Raw genomic sequence first — 19215 nt, 5'->3', positions numbered from 1 at the left:
CAACCCCAGAGCTCACTTGAGAGGCAACCGCTGGAGAGACCGGATGCCTCCAGCCCAGCTCCTGCTGGGGAGACTCCAGTAACCAGCGGCGGACCTGGAGATTGGCCTGACCAGCTGATACTCTATGCAGACTAGTGTGTGGGAGAGTCGCTGAGCCTACCCCTCACCAGCTACCCCGATGAGTCGCTGAGACTACCCCTCGCCAGCTACCCCGAGGATCCAATGGGGACTGAACCCCCTGAGGACACCACCTTGACACAGGTACCTCCAGAGAGGGGGTTGGGAAGTAGCCCGGGAGCAGCCGACCCGAGTCTGGCTGCAACATTGCCAAAACCCATGTCCGTGTGTTGCGTCCGGGATCCCCACTGACACAGCAGTGGGCCTTTGGCTGCTGCTAGGGCCCCGGGCTGGGACACAGTGGAGTGGGAGGGCCTGCGTCCCCCCTGCCACCCACCTCGCGGGTGGCTGTCTCCCCCTCTCCCAGGCTGCTCAGAGCCGGACGCCTGGGTGTGTGATTTACCTGTTTGCTCAGCCCCTGCCGGACGGCTTGAGCCAGGACTCCTGCAGCCCGACTGATTCTCCAGGGGCCAGTGCAGGGACTAAGGGAGGCAGTGTGGTTCCCCGCTGCCCTGGAGAGGGACAAGCCTTGACGAACCCTCCCTACACGGAGTTAACAGGGATGGCATGTGAGAATCATGACAAGATCCAGAGGAAGCAGAAAATGTGCTTGACTGCACCGCATGTGCTAGGACATGGGATTGGGTTTACAGAGAGGCAAACACAGACAGACTGATTACCATCTGTCAACCAATTAATACCTGATAGCCGAGGAAGATGACAGAGGTTAGTTTTAGATTTAGAATATATCCCCCCAGCCAGACTGAAATACATATCCCCAAGAACAGTGGAAAAGACCAATCAATAAGCAGCCTGATGGATTAGGCAGGGACTCACAGAACAACCCGTGAGGTGCTACGCTTATGTCTAAACGCCCATTGGAGAGAGAGTAACCTGACTTGGGGGAAGGAAGGGTTAGAAAAAAATGCTTTGGAAGGGAAAAAAAGAAGGCTTCACCTAGACCTGGTCTACACTGGGGGGGGATCGATCGAGGATACGCAACTTCAGCTACAAGAATAGAGTAGCTGAAGTCGACATATCTTAGTTCACCTTACTTCGCGTCCTCACGATGCGGGATCAATGGCCGCGGCTCCCCCATTGATTTTGCTTCTGCCTCTCGCCGAGCTGGAGTTCAGTAGTCGACAGGAGAGTGATCGGGGAATCGATTTATCGCGTCTACACTACATGCGATAAATCAATCCCCGATAGATCGATCGCTACCCGCAGATCCAGCAGGTAGTGTAGACGTACCCCAATATGCTAATGAGCTTGAATACTGGAGCCTTGAGAAAGAGGTTTTATGGGAGAGGAGGGAAATTCTTGCTCTCTGGACAAGATGGGGACTGGCACACTCCTCACAGAAGAGGTCAGAGCTAGGCCTTGCTCTTTAAACATGTGAGCCTTTCTTTTCGTTAAGTAAGCTGAGAGTACCTCAGCTAGTGGAGATTATGGGGAGTTTGATCTCGATCTGTCAAGCAAGCTGTTTTTGCTATAACAACAGAGAGAAAATGGAATTACTAAATCTTGATTTAAGCAGTTGTACTGTTGTGTGGGTGTTTTCAAGCAGCTAGTGTCCAAGGAGAAAAGAACCCTGAAACCTTGAAGGAGAGGTGCTGGCCAGTAAGGAAACCTGCTCAGTCTTAATCAAAGAGCAAGTGCAGAGTTATCCTCTCTCAGTGAGGTGTATTGCAAAAGGCTACCGTGGTAACACACGGGGAAATGCTTAACGGACCAAGGCAGAGACTTCAGTTGGCTGATGGTTGGGTCATAAAGTTCTGCCTTTCTCAGCTGTGGGTTCTGCAAAACATGCATTGTAAAGTTTCAGAGTAGCAGCCGTGTTAGTCTGTATCCGCAAAAAGAACAGGCGTACTTGTGGCACCTTAGAGACTAACAAAGTGGGCTGTAGTCCACGAAAGCTTATGCTTTAATAAATTTGTTATGCATTGTAAGTTGCCATTGTGTGTAACAGAATTTATAGCGAATGGGTTTCTCTTTTTTAAAATAGGAAAACTGAAATTACTAGGGGACTTTCAATTTATAGTAGAACCTCAGAGTTACCAACACCTTGGGAATGGAGGTTGTTTGTAACTCTGAAATGTTCATAACTCTGAACAAAACGTTATGGTTCTTTTAAAAGTTTACAACTAACATTGACTTAGTTCAGCTTTGAAACTTTACTATGCAGAGGAAAAATGCTGCTTTTAAATGAAATAGGCACAGAAACAGTTTCCTTACCTTGTCAAATCTTTTTTTTTAAACTTTCCCTTTATTTTTTTAGTAGTTTACAGTTAATACAGTACTATAGTGTATTTGCTTTTCCCCCCATCTGCTGCTGCCTGATTGCATATTTCTGGATTCAAATGAGGTGTGTGGTTGACCAGTCAGTTCGTAAATCTGGTGTTTATAACGTTGAGGTTCTACTGTAGTTGAAAAGTCCAGTAAATCTTTAGGAAGATAGATGAATCCATGACACAAAGGTAATTCAGGGGATGAACTGGATCTGTAAGCAAATGGACTACCTTATTTGCCCTCTGAAGCTTGGATTCCAGCCTGACATGGACCCCTTGGGAAAATGAGTTTGATGGTCTGCTTTCAGTTCTTCTTTATAAACATCACAAAACTAATGTACTAAAGATAAAAAGAAGCTCAAGACAAGAACAGCGGAAGTATTGTAGGTCCAACTGAGAGATATTGGCAGAGCTGTTGAGAAATTTGCCTGGCACCTGCTTGTGCTGTCAAGGGATCTAACATGATACGTGTGTAACTCCCATTAATGTTAACGAGAGCTAGGAACACATTAAATGAGGACTTGACCCAGATCCCTGGCTCAAGCCAGTGCTGTTAGATCCTCACTTTCACAAGCACAAAATTCAAACACAAGTGAAAAAAATTATTCTTTACTAAATTGAGCTGCTAGTATTTTCAGTGCTAGGTGGAAAAAATAGGATTTTATCTGTTCTTATTCAGACCATTTTGTTTTACTCTTGAATGAAATATCACTTGCTATAATTTTGAGAAATTGATTATGAGATCACCTTCCAGACTACTTTTCTGAAGCAGAGATTGAAAATTATGAATAGAATAATGTGAACACAGGTAGCCACATACAAATCAGCATCACGCTTTTTCTCACTAATTAACACCTTCCTCGGTACCCTGAGCAGACAAGCCAGGATTTGGGAGCTATGGAAACTGAACTGCCATATGGACTGGAACAGGAGTGGCATTTCCTAGTTTGTGGGGATGGAAATGATGTGGGGACGTTTGCACAGCTAATAACCACTCTTTGCTGGATGAACAGAGAACTTCAGTCTCAAGGACTGCTAATGTGATATGTTCTAGTCCACTTACATTTTTAATAAATGAATAAAATCATATTAAAAAGGCTCGCGTAGAAAAAGTCAGAGTAATCTATTTGGTCAAGGACTTCTTGTAGTGTCATATTTAAGACATTTTCCTTCTTTATGTATCAGCAGACATGACATGAGATCTTCTGGATAATGATTTATATATTACATAAGGAGAGAAAAGTCTGATGGAAATTTACAAAACTTTTCAAGAATTGAGAAAGAAAGATCTTACCAAATAGCCAGTATGTTTTTCTTAAACTGTATCACAGCATAATTATCTTAAGAGTTTAAAGTGCACTAGCAGTTAGAATCCTGCCTGGGAAAAAATGAGTGAGAGCTTTAAGGTTTAGTTTGTATGTGTGTTGCTGATTTTCCTTTGAAGCTGTATGTGTTTGTTCTTATTAACATTCACCGAGAAGTCTGAAGGAATGCCTAACATAGTGAATGCTAATGGGAAGGGGGTAGGTTTAGCAGATAAAATAAAAAAGAACAAGTTAAAAATCACTTAGAAAAGTTAGATGCCTGCAAGTCACCAGGGCCTGATGAAATGCATCCTAGAATACTCAAGGAGCTAATAGAGGAGGTATCTGAGCCTCTAGCTATTATCTTTGGAAAATCATGGGAGACGGGAGAGATTCCAGAAGACTGGAAAAGGGCAAATATAGTGCCCATCTATAAAAAGGGAAATAAAAACAACCCAGGAAACTACAGACCAGTTAGTTTAACTTCTGTGCCAGGGAAGATAATGGAGCAAGTAATTAAGGAAATCATCTGCAAACACTTGGAAGGTGGTAAGGTGATAGGGAACAGCCAGCATGGATTTGTGAAGAACAAATCATGTCAAACCAATCTGATAGCTTTCTTTGATAGGATAACGAGCCTTGTGGATAAGGGTGAAGCTGTGTATGTGGTATACCTAGACTTTAGTAAGGCATTTGATACGGTCTCGCATGATATTCTTATCGAAAAACTAGGCAAATACAATTTAGATGGGGCTACTATAAGGTGGGTGCATAACTGGCTGGATAACCGTACTCGGAGAGTTGTTATTAATGGTTCCCAATCCTGCTGGAAAGGCATAACGAGTGGGGTACCGCAGGGGTCTGTTTTGGGACCGGCTGTGTTCAATATCTTCTTCAACGACTTAGATATTAGCAAAGAAAGTATGCTTATTAAGTTTGCGGATGATACCAAACTGGGAGGGATTGCAACTGCTTTGGAGGACAGGGTCATAATTCAAAATGATCTGGACAAATTGGAGAAATGGTCTGAGTTAAACAGGAAGAAGTTTAACAAAGACAAATGCAAAGTGCTCCACTTAGGAAGAAAAAATCAGTTTCACACATACAGAATGGGAAGAGACTGTCTAGGAAGGAGTACGGCAGAAAGGGATCTAGGGGTTAGAGTGGACCACAAGCTAAATATGAGTAAACAGTGTGATGCTGTTGCAAAAAAAGCAAACATGATTCTGGGATGTATTAACAGGTGTGTTGTGAGCAAGACACGAGAAGTCATTCTTCCGCTCTACTCTGCTCTGGTTAGGCCTCAGATGGAGTTTTGTGTCCAGTTCTGGGCACCGCATTTTAAAAAAGATGTGGAGAAATTGGAAAGGGTCCAGAAAAGAGCAACAAGAATGATTAAAGGTCTTGAGAACATGACCTATGAAGGAAGGCTGAAAGAATTGGGTTTGTTTAGTTTGGAAAAGAGAAGACTGAGAGGGGACATGATAGCAGTTTTCAGGTATTTAAAAGGGTGTCATAAGGAGGAGGGAGAAAACTTATTCACCTTAGCCTCTAAGGATAGAACAAGAAGCAATGGTTTTAAACTGCAGCAAGGGAGGTCTAGGTTGGACATTAGGAAAAAGTTCCTAACTGTCAGGGTGGTTAAACACTGGAATGAATTGCCTAGGGAGGTTGTGGAATCTCCATCTCTGGAGATATTTAAGAGTAAGTTAGATAAATGTCTATCAGGGATGGTCTAGACAGTATTTGGTCCTGCCATGTGGGCAGGGGACTGGACTTGATGACCTCTCAAGGTCCCTTCCAGTCCTAGAATCTATGAATCTATGAAACTCATTTACTGGTGAAACCCCAGTTTGGTAAATTGAGTGCCACTACGAGTAATCAAATATACAAACAAACTTCTCAGTTTTGAGGTGGTTTTGTCATAACTAAAAAAATAAAATTCCATTGGAAATGGGGAGCTAATTCTTCATCCGAAAAGTAATGGCTGAATTATAAAAATGGCTGATATACTCCTCCCTTCTCTGATTGTATTCCCTTGCCATATCTAAGACAGGCCATGTGGAAGCATACTCCCTCCAGTAGATGTGGTCAATGGTTATCCCCTGCCACTCCATCTGCTTGATATTTGTTCTGGACTCTTATGCCCAGCGCTGGGAACTACACCTCCTAGCTACTGTGTAGACATACCCTGGATCAGTGCAGGGACAAGGAGTCATGGCTTCTTCCTTTGCTGCTCCCTTGGCTAGGGTAATCAAACACCCTATTACAAATGTTCCAGGTTGACAGGGAGCTCTGGTGAATCATAATAAAACAGGAGCATTGCTAAGTATGTCAGCTGTGTCTCCAGGCTGGTGATGGCATTTCAAGGAACCACCTTCTCCTCCCTGGAGATGGAGCCTCCCTGTCAGAAATGCAGCATGGAGTCTGATTCTCCACTGCCTTGCACCTTGCATAGCCCTTGACACTTGGGCGAAGTGGGGGAAGAAATGCTATCAAATGTGAATGGTGCTATTTCACACTAACTTTGCACAAGTGTAAATGAAAGCAGCAGAGAGTCAGGCCCACCGACTTAGGTCTTCAGTTTGCTTGTGCCGTTGAATTTATCTCTTAATAAAAAAATTTGTTTTCTAGTATCCCTCCAAACTTTTTAATGTCATACAACAAAATACTAATCTTATATCCAGACACAAGCTAATATAACATAGCTGCTGGAAATGAGGACATTACTTTTATTTCCATCCACCATCATTCCACCACTTCCCAAGTTGCTTAAAAAAACAAACAAACAAAAAAGACAACCTACTTTCAGTAACATTTTTTATTAGTTCTTTAAGATGTACAATTTTGCAAGTAGTTTAGATTGCCCAGGAAATTCATTTCCAGTTAAATTGCTATGAAACTGAAATATAAAATGTATCCCTTTGATATCCCCACAAACTCCTTCTATTCTGCCTCCACCTCAGTGCTACTGTGCACTGCTAACTAGAAATCTGAATCATAATGAATATGGTCATGCAAGGAGTGCTTGCACCATGCTCCTCTGCATGGCTAGATTTCCACTGAGCTCCCCAGAAATTGCTGAGTCATAGAATTACTCAAATCACAAGTTATTTTAACCTATCAATGTCACTACCTGACATAAGAAAAGAACAGACATGGAGCAATACAGAGCCTAAAACTCTGAATACATTAATGGCAGCCCTAAGCTAATAGAATAACTTACATTTATATAGCGACTCTCATCCCAAAAGAGGGTATGTGCATTCTTTTGTATGAAGACAGGAGTCCCTTCACAGCTGTTTAACAGGGCACGGTAACATTACCAAGCACAGCAGCTGTGAGTGGGAAGTGAAGAATAATATATCATAGCCAGATGAAACTACAGAGGGAATCTCTGGCCCTTGTCAGTTATCAAATTAAAGGGACAAGTCACAAACCAGTTATAATAATATTGTAAGAGACTGAGGCCTTGTCTACACCGTGGAATTACCCCCATTGCAGCCTTTAGTGTAACTGCACTGGTGCAAATGCCCAGTGTAAACAAGGAAAGCGGAAGTTTACATACATGGAACCTATCTCTGCTTGAAACTTACCTTAGCTCAGCTAGTGCCAATCACAACTTTCCTTGTCTAGACTGGGGGCTTCTGCTGGTGCTGCTATCTTGGTGACTGGCAATGATGGCTGCATCCCTGGCAGATCCCCAGTGCAGACAAGGACTGAGATCATCAGGGCTGTGTAGCTCTAGCTCAAAGTAGTGTCATTTTCTAGCTTGGCTTCTTACATATTACAATCAACTCATTAGCTGGAGGCCAACACTCACCACTCTGTCTAATCTGAGCCATTATCTGGTTTGTAGTAGTCTGGGAACATGTGTAATTCTGTGGGTAAGTTAACGATAGAAAGGTAAGGGAGGTGACATTTGACCTGTAAGACTCATAACTTCAGTGGTGGACTTGCTGCCCCTCCTCCCAGCCCCCAGCTCCAGGTCCTCCAGTTGGTGGAAATTTTGATAATACAATGGCATCAGAAATAGATCGAGTTGGATATCATTCAAAAGTCCTTTCTCGCACGAACACCATGATACTAAACATGACAAACCTAGAACAATTATGTAGATATATATTCAAGACATTGTTTAAAAATCAAAGTTTTTTGAATTATACTTTAACACAGGGGGAGCAAGGAAGGTACTCCTGGCTGGCTGTAGGAGCTGCAAGGGCCAAGGCAGGTAGTTGCTGGCAGGGACCAGGGGAACAAGGAAGGAGCTCCTGGCTGGCTGCTGGGACTCGACAAAGACAAGGGAAATGGCCCAGGGAAATGCAGTTAGTTAAAGGGACGTGGCATGAGGCTGCTATACTTAAATGGCCCCTGGGTTGGAGCCTGGAGTAGTGGGTGGGCCCAAGTCCCGCACTCGCCTCCCAACAGACAAGGGGGAAGTGACTATGACCTGAGAGAAGGGAATTTAGACAGGCCCAGGGAAGGGACTGTATGTGGAACTGTTACCCCCTCTCCTCCAGAAGGGGGTCAAACTGAGACTTACTCAGCTGGAGAGCTGGGGTCACTATTGATTCAAGGAAAAGGCAAAGAGTCTCCAGGGAGGAAGCGCTGTGGGTGCTGCTCCCCTCCAGACCAGGAACCTTTGCAAACTAGCTAGATCCCAACTGAGGGTACTGTGATGGGCCCTATGGGGCTGTGAAAGGACTGAGCCCGGGAAGGGCTGCAGGGATACACCAACTGAGGCTACTGTGATGATTGGACTGTTAAAGGACTAAGCCCAGGGAGGGCTACAGGACATTACTGAGGGCTCTGAGATAGGCCCAGTTAGTTTATGTACCCCAAAAGGGGTTGGTTTGTTTTCACACATGGACTGTGTTTGACTTGGCGGAGGGCTGAGTCATCGAAGACCTGCCTGACGAGCGCAGCAGCTGACGAGGCATTGTGAGCGGAGGAAATCGAGGAAAAGTTGCAGGCAAAGCACACACTCAACCAAGGGACACTTGCATGAGGTAAGTGCGCACCATTACAAACTCCTATTTTGCTTAGCCACCTTGTGGCTCACTATAGAAAACCCTGCCGTTACAACGCGGGGATGCATTGCCACAAATCAGTGAAATGGCCATCTGAGCTTAAAACTTATAAAACTTTAAAAGAGATATAGCTCTCAGTTCTAGATAATTAGTTTATAGGTGCTGGTAACCTGTCTCTGGCAGAGACTAGTACTTAATGTGTCAGCAGATGGAGTCAGATATTTACCCCAGGTTGCTTTATAACTATGAGCCCCATAATCCTCTCCCACCCAAAAACTTCCTGCTTCAGGGCATAAGCCAACCACTGTATCAGGAACAATGGAACTGGCATCAGAGAGCCAATGTTCCCGGGAGCCTCTGTTAGTGATGGGTCACTTGTGGAAGAGGGAACATTGGGAGTTACCCAGCCACACAGAAAGAGCAATGCACAGGTTTTAATAAAGTTTTACTTGTTCAACTTAAACCTCCTTCAGCTTCACTTTTTCACTCTGCATATTCTTAATTGTCAAAGCATCTAACAAGTGTTGTAATAGTTTTCTATATTTTAAATTGAAATTTGCTGACCAGATGAGTCTCACAGTGAAGGCTGTGCACCAGTAGTGGTAGACTGTGCGCTCATAGTTTGTACTGCATAGGGGGTAGATATAAATGTACGTGAACGTCTTATGTAATGCTTCTCCTTTGTAAGCTTTTGTGCATACAGTGTAGGATCTAGTCTGCCTAGTAGAAGGTTTTAATTTGTAATTGCCTATGCATGCAGTACTAGCCTTTGAAATATTCAAGAAGCTAGCTTTTAATTCACTAACACTTATGCACGGGTCACTATTAGTGTTAGAGATGACATTACACAGCTTCATATTATGAATATGCAAAAATGATGAGAAAAAGATGTGGCCTAACAAGAAGTAGTAAAGATCAGGTCCACAAACAAGTCCTTGCTTCTGCACTGAAGAGGAGTGAAGAGCAAGTTGCATCTTTTACAGACCACTTCATCAATAATATGCCAAACCCATTTAACCCTGAAACACATCTGGAGGTGCTTATTGACACATCTACTGGACTGCATGTAATATCAGATATACAAGAGCCTTTACTGAAAACAAATGGAGAGGTGCCCTTGATTCTAATAAGACAGGTAGCTTCTTCAGCCCAGTCATGAAGTCTGATATCAAAACATTTGCTGACATGGCCAAAAAGACCAAATTTAAATCTGGCAAGGGAGAGACAATCACAGCAGCCATCAGTCACGAAATTATTTTCTGCACAGCCCTGTCCTTAGCAAAAGATGATGTTTCAATGGTAACTGTTCTTAGTCACCCAATAGGACCTTTGCCTATGGGTACGTCTTCACTTACCGGAGGGTCCGGCGGCAGGCAATCGATGTTCTGGGATCGATCCCGGAAGTGCTCGCCGTCGACGCCGGTACTCCAGCTTGGCAAGAGGAGTACGCGGCATCGACGGGGGAGCCTCCGTGCCACGTCTGGACCTGTGGTAAGTTCGGACTAAGGTACTTCGAATTCAGCTAAGTTATTAACGTAGCTGAATTTGCGTACCTTAGTCCGAAGTGGGGACTTAGTGGGGACCAGACCTATGTCCCTTTTCCATGCTGATGGAACAATAATAACAGACAACACTGAATTAGGACATCAGGTGGAAGCTCAAGCTAAAAAGAATCCATGAGCTAACAGCATACAACAAAGAGTCCGTAGTGTACATCAGAGATATCATGGCTGTCCTACAAATGTAGCTGGAGACAAATTCCACACATTCATAAATTGTCTGCTAAGTAGTTGAGCTAGGTCCTAAAGGAGTTGACAAAGCTAACCCTGTAGGTGAAGTGTTTGACAAATATGAGAACAGTAACCCTGTGAAAACTGCAGAAAGACAGCACTGGACAGGATCTTATGTTGGATGCAAGTAATATCAGGTGATTGGTGGATGCTCTATGCCGCTATAGAAAAAGTTTCTAAGCGTGGCATTCAACAAGCGGTCACTTGTAAAATTCCTCTGTGAATGTATGGTTCAAAATGCACCTGACAAGGTAGAAGCTTTCCCAGCACAAACTCTCCTCCTTGCTGGAAGCTTTTCCAATGGTAAAATAGCAAAGTCCATCACCGGTAGAGATGTTGAAGAAGCCCAAGACCTGCACAGTACTCAAGAGGAAGTGGACACAAGACTGCTTCTGCATGCTGTATGTGCCAATATGGCTTTTGGGTTGCTTGATGTCAAAGGAACCATAATATTTAGGTCACCTGATACAGATGTTTTGGTCCTTGCTGATCACTACTTTCCAAAAACGGACCACATAGATAAAATGTGGATTGAAATGTGCACTATTACCAGCACAACTGACTAGCATCGCTTCATACTTGTGATGCACTCACTCCTGACTTCCATAACATGCTTCCTGCTATACACGCAGTGACAGGATGTGACTCTGTGTCATCCCTATTTGGTATGGGGGAAAATCTATATTTAATATTGTCAAACCAAAGAGAGTTACCGCTTCAGAGATCTTGCCAAATTGGGAGATAGTGATGAACAAGCTGCAATTGCTCCAGCAAGGAAGTTGGTAGCAGAGCTGTATGACCACAGCAAGAAAAAAGGAGATCCACAGAGACCAGAATTGCTTGCGCCTCAATCTAGCCATCAAAAAGGACAAGTCACTGGCCAAACTCACACTATGTGAGGACAGTTTTGAAGAGCATGTCAAAAAAGCATCTTGGCAAACAAAGATTTGGATGTCTTCGCACATAGGTAAGCCAGATATTGGATCACCATTGCAACATAGATGGAAAAAATGGGGATGATAAGCTAATTCTTCTTTTCTTCAAGGGCCAGGTAGCTTCTGAGCTTCTACGAGACCTTATTTGTCCCTGTACCAGTAAGGGTCGCTACACAATCAACTGGGTCTGTAGTCAGAACTATCTTTCCTGCACAGAACTGTGTTCATGCCAAGGCAATGAAGGTTGTGGTAACCCATGCACTCTTGACAGAGATCATGATGATGAACAAGATGACAATGATGATGTTGACTAGAAATGTCACCAGTGCTATTACATTCCAATGATACCTGTACAGATGTATTGTTAGATTTTTGTTTTACCCTTTAGATTGTTTTGTGAGGCTTTGATATCACAAATAAATCCATGTTTATGTCTTGAAATAATACACGGAACCATTAAACTAACAAAAATGAATGCAAATATTTCAAAGTGGTCATTTTAATGTGTTGGTGTTTATCCCTGTTTCTTTGGTAAAAGCCCTACCTGACAGCTCCACATCATACCTCATCTTAAAGTAGTCATAAAAAGCTTTCAAATTATGTATGATGTGAATGTAAGAGGGTACATTAAGTTGACCAAAGGAGTGGTTTCTGCTGCTTGCCTAAAATCACTTACCAAAACAAGAGACCACTTCCTGCCTTTGGGTATTCCTAATTACTAGTGAAAACGCTGTGTTCTAATGAGTTTCTCATGCAGTAGATTTGCAGTTTCAATTGTAAAGGCTGTCACGATTATCAGGGTAGATGAACGTTCTTTTTTAACATATGGACACAGAACAACCGGACTAGATTTTTATAACAATGTGAAAAATTAATAGAGGCTTAGCTTTAAAAAATATGCAATATTTCTAACGTACATTATCTAAAACTCCCTAAAACAGAAATAGTCTCACTGTAAAGTGTGTGGCAACGGTGATGGGGTGTCCACCCCACACAGGACTGGAAGCGGTTAAGGTGGCCAGGTAGGCCTACTAACTCCACAGGCTGTGGCCTCAAGGAAGAGTCAAGGAGCAGGGATTGATTGCAAGCAGGCTGCTGCTGGGAAAGGGCAGTCACTCCCTGGGAAGAGGGAGGAGTGTTTGGAGCTGGTACACCCAGAGCAAGGAGGGGAGCCAGGAGTGGAAGGAAGCGGTCCAGGGAAGGAGCAGTGACGGCTAGGAGAGGAAAGCCCGGAACTGCTGAGTTGATGGTCCCTGGGGAAGTGGCACAGGCAGAGCAGTGAACTGGAAGACTGCTTGAGTCACTGTGGGAGTGACAGAGAATTTGGAGGAGTATACCCCTTCCTCCCAGAATGGGGGGGGGGGGGGGAGAAACGCTGAGTGACCTAGCTGGAGGGCTGAGTCACAAAGAGGACACTGTGGTTCCTGGGAGGAGAGAGGAGTTGCAGACTGGAGAGAGAGCAAGAGGTGGTGTGATGATATGTGACCACAGGAAGGGGGGTCACCCTCAAATGCTAATTCCCAGAGTGACCAGGAGGAGGCGGTGAGTGGTGTGTCCCATCACACACATACAGAATATAGGACTGGTGACCAGGGGTTCCCACAGACACTCCTGCTACCTCTTGGTGAAACATTATCCTCCTAGCACCGAATTATTGAGAGCCTGATTGTGCAATCCATACACTGGTGAAGACTCGTGCAAGTGGTCCTACTGGCTTTAAGGAGACCTTGTGTAAATAAACACCCAGCAGTGTAAGTAAGGGTTGCACAATGAGACCCTTAGAGTACGTGCCCTAATTTTCAGCAGGTGAATTGTCCCATCGATGGGACAATTCACCTGCTGAAAGTTGGGCATCTCTAAATATCTTGCTGGATTGGGGCCTTCGAGCCCAGGATCTGCCATTCCAATGTTGTTCACGGTCAGTCTCCCTTATGAGCCTATAAATTCGAGCTTGCCCAAGGAGGTAATTATTCAGTCATCTACCTAACGAAAGATAAAACCAAGGCTATGTAGTGGGAGAGTTAAGTTTCCTGCATCATTAGCTTAGATGGTCTTTTCATTACTGCAGTTGTCATGGGAAAAATTCAAAGGAGAAGATACTTAGCAATAAACATAGGCCTTCCCGTATCTCCTCTCACCCTCCACCCCAATCATCACAAAGTACCCTCTACTTTGATTTCTATAAGCAGGGTAATTTGAGGACAGCAACGAGAAAATGTAAATGCATGGTTTGGATCAATAGTATTTTTAATTGTCTAGAAACATGTCTTTCCTGATCATAACCTTTTCTGCTGCATTAGCTGTTCTAATTTAAATACATTTAATTTCGATCTTTCACGTGACAGGGCAATGTCCATAATACTGTATTTCCAACACAGAATAGAGCAGCTGAAAAAAAAAACCTCTTGTATCAATACCATTAAATACTTGGTCTTAGGCTAGGTCTACACTACGGGGGGGGGGGGGGGAGATCGACCTAAGATGTGCAACTTCAGCTACGTGAATAGCATAGCTGAAGTTGCGTATTTTAGGTCGACTTACCTGGCTGTGAGGACGGCAGCGAGTCGACCGCTGCCGCTCCGCCGCCGCTCTGCCATCAACTCCACTTCCGCCTCTTGCCACGGTGGATTTCCGGAGTCGACGGCAGAACGATCAGGGATCGATTTTATCGCGTCTTCACTAGACGCGATAAGTCGATCCCCAATAGATCGATTGCTACCCGCCGGATCGGTGGGTAGTGAAGACATGCCCTTAGAATGAATAGGGTCTTGATCTGATCAAGTTCAAAGCCCTGCCTGTGAGGTGCTAAGCAACCTACAACTACTTCTGAAGTCAATGGAAGTTAAAGGTGCTCAGCAGTTTACAGGATCAGGTGCTACACAGCTGACCTTGTGAAAATGACTTCTTTCAGCTTCATCTAGGGCAGTGGATCCCAAACTTTAACAACCCACGAACCCCTTTTGCTAAAATGTCAAGTCTCGTGAACCCCCTCCTAAAAATGAATATTTCCAGGGGTTTTCTCCTTTACCGGAGTATAAATTATAAAAAGCAGTGATCTTGGAAATATAACATTTGCTTTTATGACATGCTTATTACACACAATTTATTATTATTTATCATTACAGTATTTTTATTACATTATGAAAACGGCAACACTCTTCCAAGATCTCACTTTCGTAGCTTGTATCACTTTGAATAAGCCTGTTATAAGATAAGGCTCCTATGTTTCATCAAGGAGTATCAAATGTGAAACAGCATGAAGGCATTTAAGAAGCCAACTCAAAGAGTTCCTCCTACACAAGCATTCATGTCTTGAGCAGTCCAGGCAAACAATGCACGTTACAATAAAGCTTAAGCTTGTTCTTCATAATAATTTTAAAAACAATACTAGCTGCTTATTTAATTTTAAACAGCAAAAAATATCCACCTCCCTTTCCATTTCTTATAAGGAGTCTTGAAGCTTAAATCTCCTCAGTGTGACAGATATGCTTGCTTTGATCTGCTTAGCTCTTGGAAGTCCAGGAGCTCCGGGCCCCATGTTGCCCGTGGTTCGTAGGGACAGCTCTGTCTGCCATTAGGGAATTTTTTCCCGATAACCCCCTGTAACATTTTGTGAATCCCCAGGGTTCACGAACCTCAGTTTGGGAACCACTGATCTAGGTATACAATGTTCCATGTTCAGCATCTTAATCTTATCTTTCAAATCTTATTTCTGCAAGTACCTCCATTTCCTTCTGCACTGAGACAGAATGAATGAACGACGCCAACTCACTGGAGTAAGGGCTGCAGGATCAGGTCCCATATCAGTGTATATCAGTATCTAATAAGTTTGGATTGATGAATGGAGGAGAGAATATAATGTGAAAAGATAAGGATTTGGACGTAATTTAGCTATTACAAGGTAACTTGTAACCAACAAGCCCCATGCAGCGTGAAATAAATATTCTAGTGGAAATCTTCACTGTTAAAAACCTGATGCTGTTTCTAAGACCCAAAAGTTGTGATGCCATGAGAGCTCAGATTCTGCAGTGCCCTGTGGTCCTCGTGGCATGAAGGGGTTGGAACCACTCCTGGGTAATAATTCTGGCATAAGGGGGGTCCCCAGGCACTGTATAGCTGCCACAACGGATCTACACTGTCCCCTGCAGCCCCCAGCATAAGGGGTTTACTGAGGGCATGTAATGGAGGAGAGGGTAGAACAGACTATACCCCAGCTATTCTGCACTACAGAATGGCCCCTGGGGAGGCTGCTGTAATTTAGGCTGGGTGCTGGGCATGCCCCCAGGAGAGCTTGGAATATATACTGTGCAAAGTTGGCCTAAAGGTGTCCAAATGTAGTAATGGAGGAATGGAGATTCTGGCCCCAAAAATTGGAGGGCCAGATTTTGATAGCTTTCCTCATCTTGAAGAGTATCTGGGGTAGTCCCACTATAAGTAGTGACTAGGACTATTTGTGGACTAAGGCACTTCTCAGTGTGAGAAAAGATATCAGATTCTGGCCATAAAAAAAGCCACTGGTTCGCTTATGTAAAAACAGAGCTGGGTAAAGGGTCTAATTCTGAATTGTTAAAATGAATTGAATCCCTCTCAAAATGCAAAACACGGAGAAGGCACTACTAAACATGAGAAATGATGACAGAATCTGGTCTTAGTTGAGGAGTGAGAACCTTATCAGATTAAAATGTGAATTCAGAACACGAATACAAATATATTTAAAAATTGGTAAACCATGTACGGTGTCAAGCTTTCAGCCCATGTCCCTAGAAGTAATTCAGCCAAAAAGTGTCATCACATTTTACCATTTACTCAAGTGCGTATTCACACAGTATATTGTCTGATATATGCGTGATCCACTAGTAAATCACTCACATAACCCCGTCCTGGAGCAAATCACCAAGCCACATGTCACATTAGAAACTAAAGGGAAAATTAATTAGGGGAGTTTTGCCATGAACTTCAATTAATATTGTTACTGTATGTATTGAAGTAGCAGCCAGAGGCCCCTGTAAAGGATGAGGAATCCACTATACCCAGCATTGTACACACACAATAAAGAGAATTGACCCAGAGAGTTCACAATTTAAGTATGGGAGCAGGGTCAAGCCCAGAGAATTTATAAAACAGTTTGTAACTGTTCAGAAAAGTACCAGTAGGCAGCTTTCTGTGCAGTCTGCTGTGATCTCCACTGTATCCTCTATAAAGGAGCCACAGAGAAATCTTGTGGTTAAAATATTGTGGGCAGGGATGGGGGGGATTCAAAGAGTTCACCCTGACAGTCCATGAACTGCTGAAAGATTCTGCTCTCATTTGCATCTGTGCTCTTAACTCCAGGGAAGTAAATGGAGTGACTCCAGTGTAACAGCAGTCGGACTCCAGCCCAGAATCTGTAATTGTTTTGTTTGGTGACATTCTACACTGTAGCTCCTGAGATGTAATCAGAACTGATATTTAGAAGATAGTAAGCAAAATGAGGTGTTTTAAGCGCTAGGTATGTTTCGCCTGCTGCTTGTAACCATGGATATGCAAATAAAAGGAAAGATAGGAAATGGAAAACATTTTCTTCTCCATTTAGAAGAGAACCTGAATGCTCAAATCACCCCCTAAAGGCCTATTGTGAGGCAAATGCGCAATATGTCAGGCTGGGTACAAAGTATTACGTTTTATGATAAAGAACAATAGCACCAACTCGTTTTAATGGATGTCTTTCAGGTTGGTTTTCAGTGCGAACTTGTCGTCTTAGGGTCTGATTCTCCTTTCACTTGCACCAGTATACATTTGGGATGGGTCCATTTTAATAAATTAAAAACGAGTGTGGCAGGACAAAAAAACCAGTGTGTACAGCAGAACTTGGCTGCTGTTCTACTGAATCCACAGTAAATAATACAGATGCCCCCGAGTAAGTGCACATCTATGGGCCAGATGCTCTGCTGCTGTAAGCCAGTATCTCTATGCCAATTCAAAGCAGCCGAGGATCAGCCCTATAGCAAAATCATTTCAAGTATGGGGATTTCCACCCTATATATCGTTAGCCATTCACACTTTAGCACAGGAAAAACACAGCCACATTGCCTGACCGGCGCAAATAAACATTATCGTTCATCTAGAGGCAAATCCATCAATTTTGCCAGTCCAGGTGGTGATAACCCAGAGCTCCACACATTATTTAACACATGAAATGAAACTGACCGCTCCTTTGAATTGTAGCTCCCTCCGGACACAGTGTCTGATTTCTTCAGAGTTGAGTAGCTAGTGTGCTTTTAAACCATTTTCACACTATCCCCATCCTAGTCTTCCCACAGTTTTTGTACCAATTAAATAAACTATATTGGCTAGAATCGAATGTAGTTACATTGGTGCAACCCATCTAGTGTGGAAGCAGATATACCAGCATCAAAGTGCTTATACCACATAGCTCATTTCAGTCAATGATCATGATACCTATATGAGCACTTTTTAACAGTATAACTGTGCCACGCTGGAGGAGTTACCTCCAGGTAACTATATCAGTTTATAAACCCAGTTCCTTAGAGTAGTACAAAAGCTGGGCGTGAATCAATCCTAAGAATAACAGTTTTCCAGCTTCACTACACTGTCTTTACATGTAAAATTACAGAGTCCATTAACTGACGTGAAACCCCTTCAGCCAAATGGAGACGCTGAAGGTGTCAAGGAGCAGGTCTATTTCAAAAGTGGGAAGGAAGCGCTACTTCAGTGCCTCTAGCACACTGACACTTCACACCCATTTCTCCCCTGTGGCAGGCGTGAAACATTTTCTTGGGGGTCGACGACGTCCAGACTCGTCCGCTTTTGTCAGGATTTCCAACCTGTTACTCGGCAGGGTTGGAAAGACTCCGCTCACGGGTCCAGACGCTGAAACACAACCGAGCCGAGCCAACACTCCCGGTTTGGGCGGAAGGACAGCCTGGCACGAACTGCCCCGCACACAGCAGCGGAGACAAACCAGCGCTTTGACCCAGCCTGCCTAGCCGGGACCCGGACAGAAGGGAGGCAGGAATCGGTGTGATCCGCCGGCTGCCCCCCGGCATGCACACAGCGGCCCCCGCGCTCCGCCAGCCGAGTTTCCGAACACGCGTGGGGCCGGCTGCCGGCTCCGCCCTGCCCTCGCCCGGCCCGGCTCCCCGTGCCCACCCTACCTAGTCAGCGCAGGGGCTCCGCGGCGTTCCCCTCCTGGCCCGGCCCCACGTGCTCCATGGCCCGGGAGCTGCGCGGCGAGCCGGGCGCTCTGCCCGCTAGCCGAGGGGGCCCCAGCCCTGCCCCGCTGCCGGGGCTGGCATTTGAACAGCATTGGAGAGGGGCGGACCTGGGGGGCGGGCGGCCCTTCCCCGTCTTGCGGGAACGGAGGAGGGAGGGAGCCAGAGACGAGCCGTCTGTAGCCAGCCAGAGAAATGCCGCAGAGAGACACACACCCAACGCCCGGAGTGCCCGCCCCCCAGCCCAGTGCAGCCACCACTCACCCCGCTCGGCCCCCCAGCAGCAGCCCCTGGGCGTCCTTCCGCAGCTCGCCTCCGTCCGCACCCAGGGGTGGCCGGAGCCCCGCTTCGCTGCTCTGGGGAGCCCCAGTGGTGTGTGTGGTGGGGAGCGGAGAGCGAGTGGGAACATCAGGCAACATCTACTTCCTAGCAAAGGTCTAGTCCACCCCTCGAGCAAACGATGGAGGAGGTGTTGGTTGCCTAACGTGTGTCTTCCATCTCTGCCTACTGTGCTTCTAAATCCTCTTTGCATTAACTACT

At 44.7% G+C, this 19215-nt stretch overlaps 1 protein-coding gene across 3 annotated transcripts in view; it reads right to left on the bottom strand.

The window, feature by feature from the left end:
- The window catches only part of NPFFR2 (neuropeptide FF receptor 2), a 39520-nt gene extending 20709 nt beyond the window's left edge, over positions 1–18811 (bottom strand). For all 3 annotated transcript variants that reach the window (XM_054031017.1, XM_054031016.1, XM_054031018.1), the window contains exon 1: positions 18619–18811. The gene's annotated coding sequence lies outside the window, so the exon portion shown is untranslated. The remainder of the gene's footprint in view (positions 1–18618) is intronic.
- Between the last annotated feature and the right edge of the window lie 404 nt (positions 18812–19215).

The sequence above is a fragment of the Malaclemys terrapin genome, chromosome 5 (assembly GCF_027887155.1).
Source record: "Malaclemys terrapin pileata isolate rMalTer1 chromosome 5, rMalTer1.hap1, whole genome shotgun sequence".
Taxonomy (NCBI): domain Eukaryota; kingdom Metazoa; phylum Chordata; order Testudines; family Emydidae; genus Malaclemys; species Malaclemys terrapin.
The sequence above is the reverse complement of the archived record's forward strand: the minus strand, read 5'-3'. Positions and strand labels throughout refer to the sequence as shown.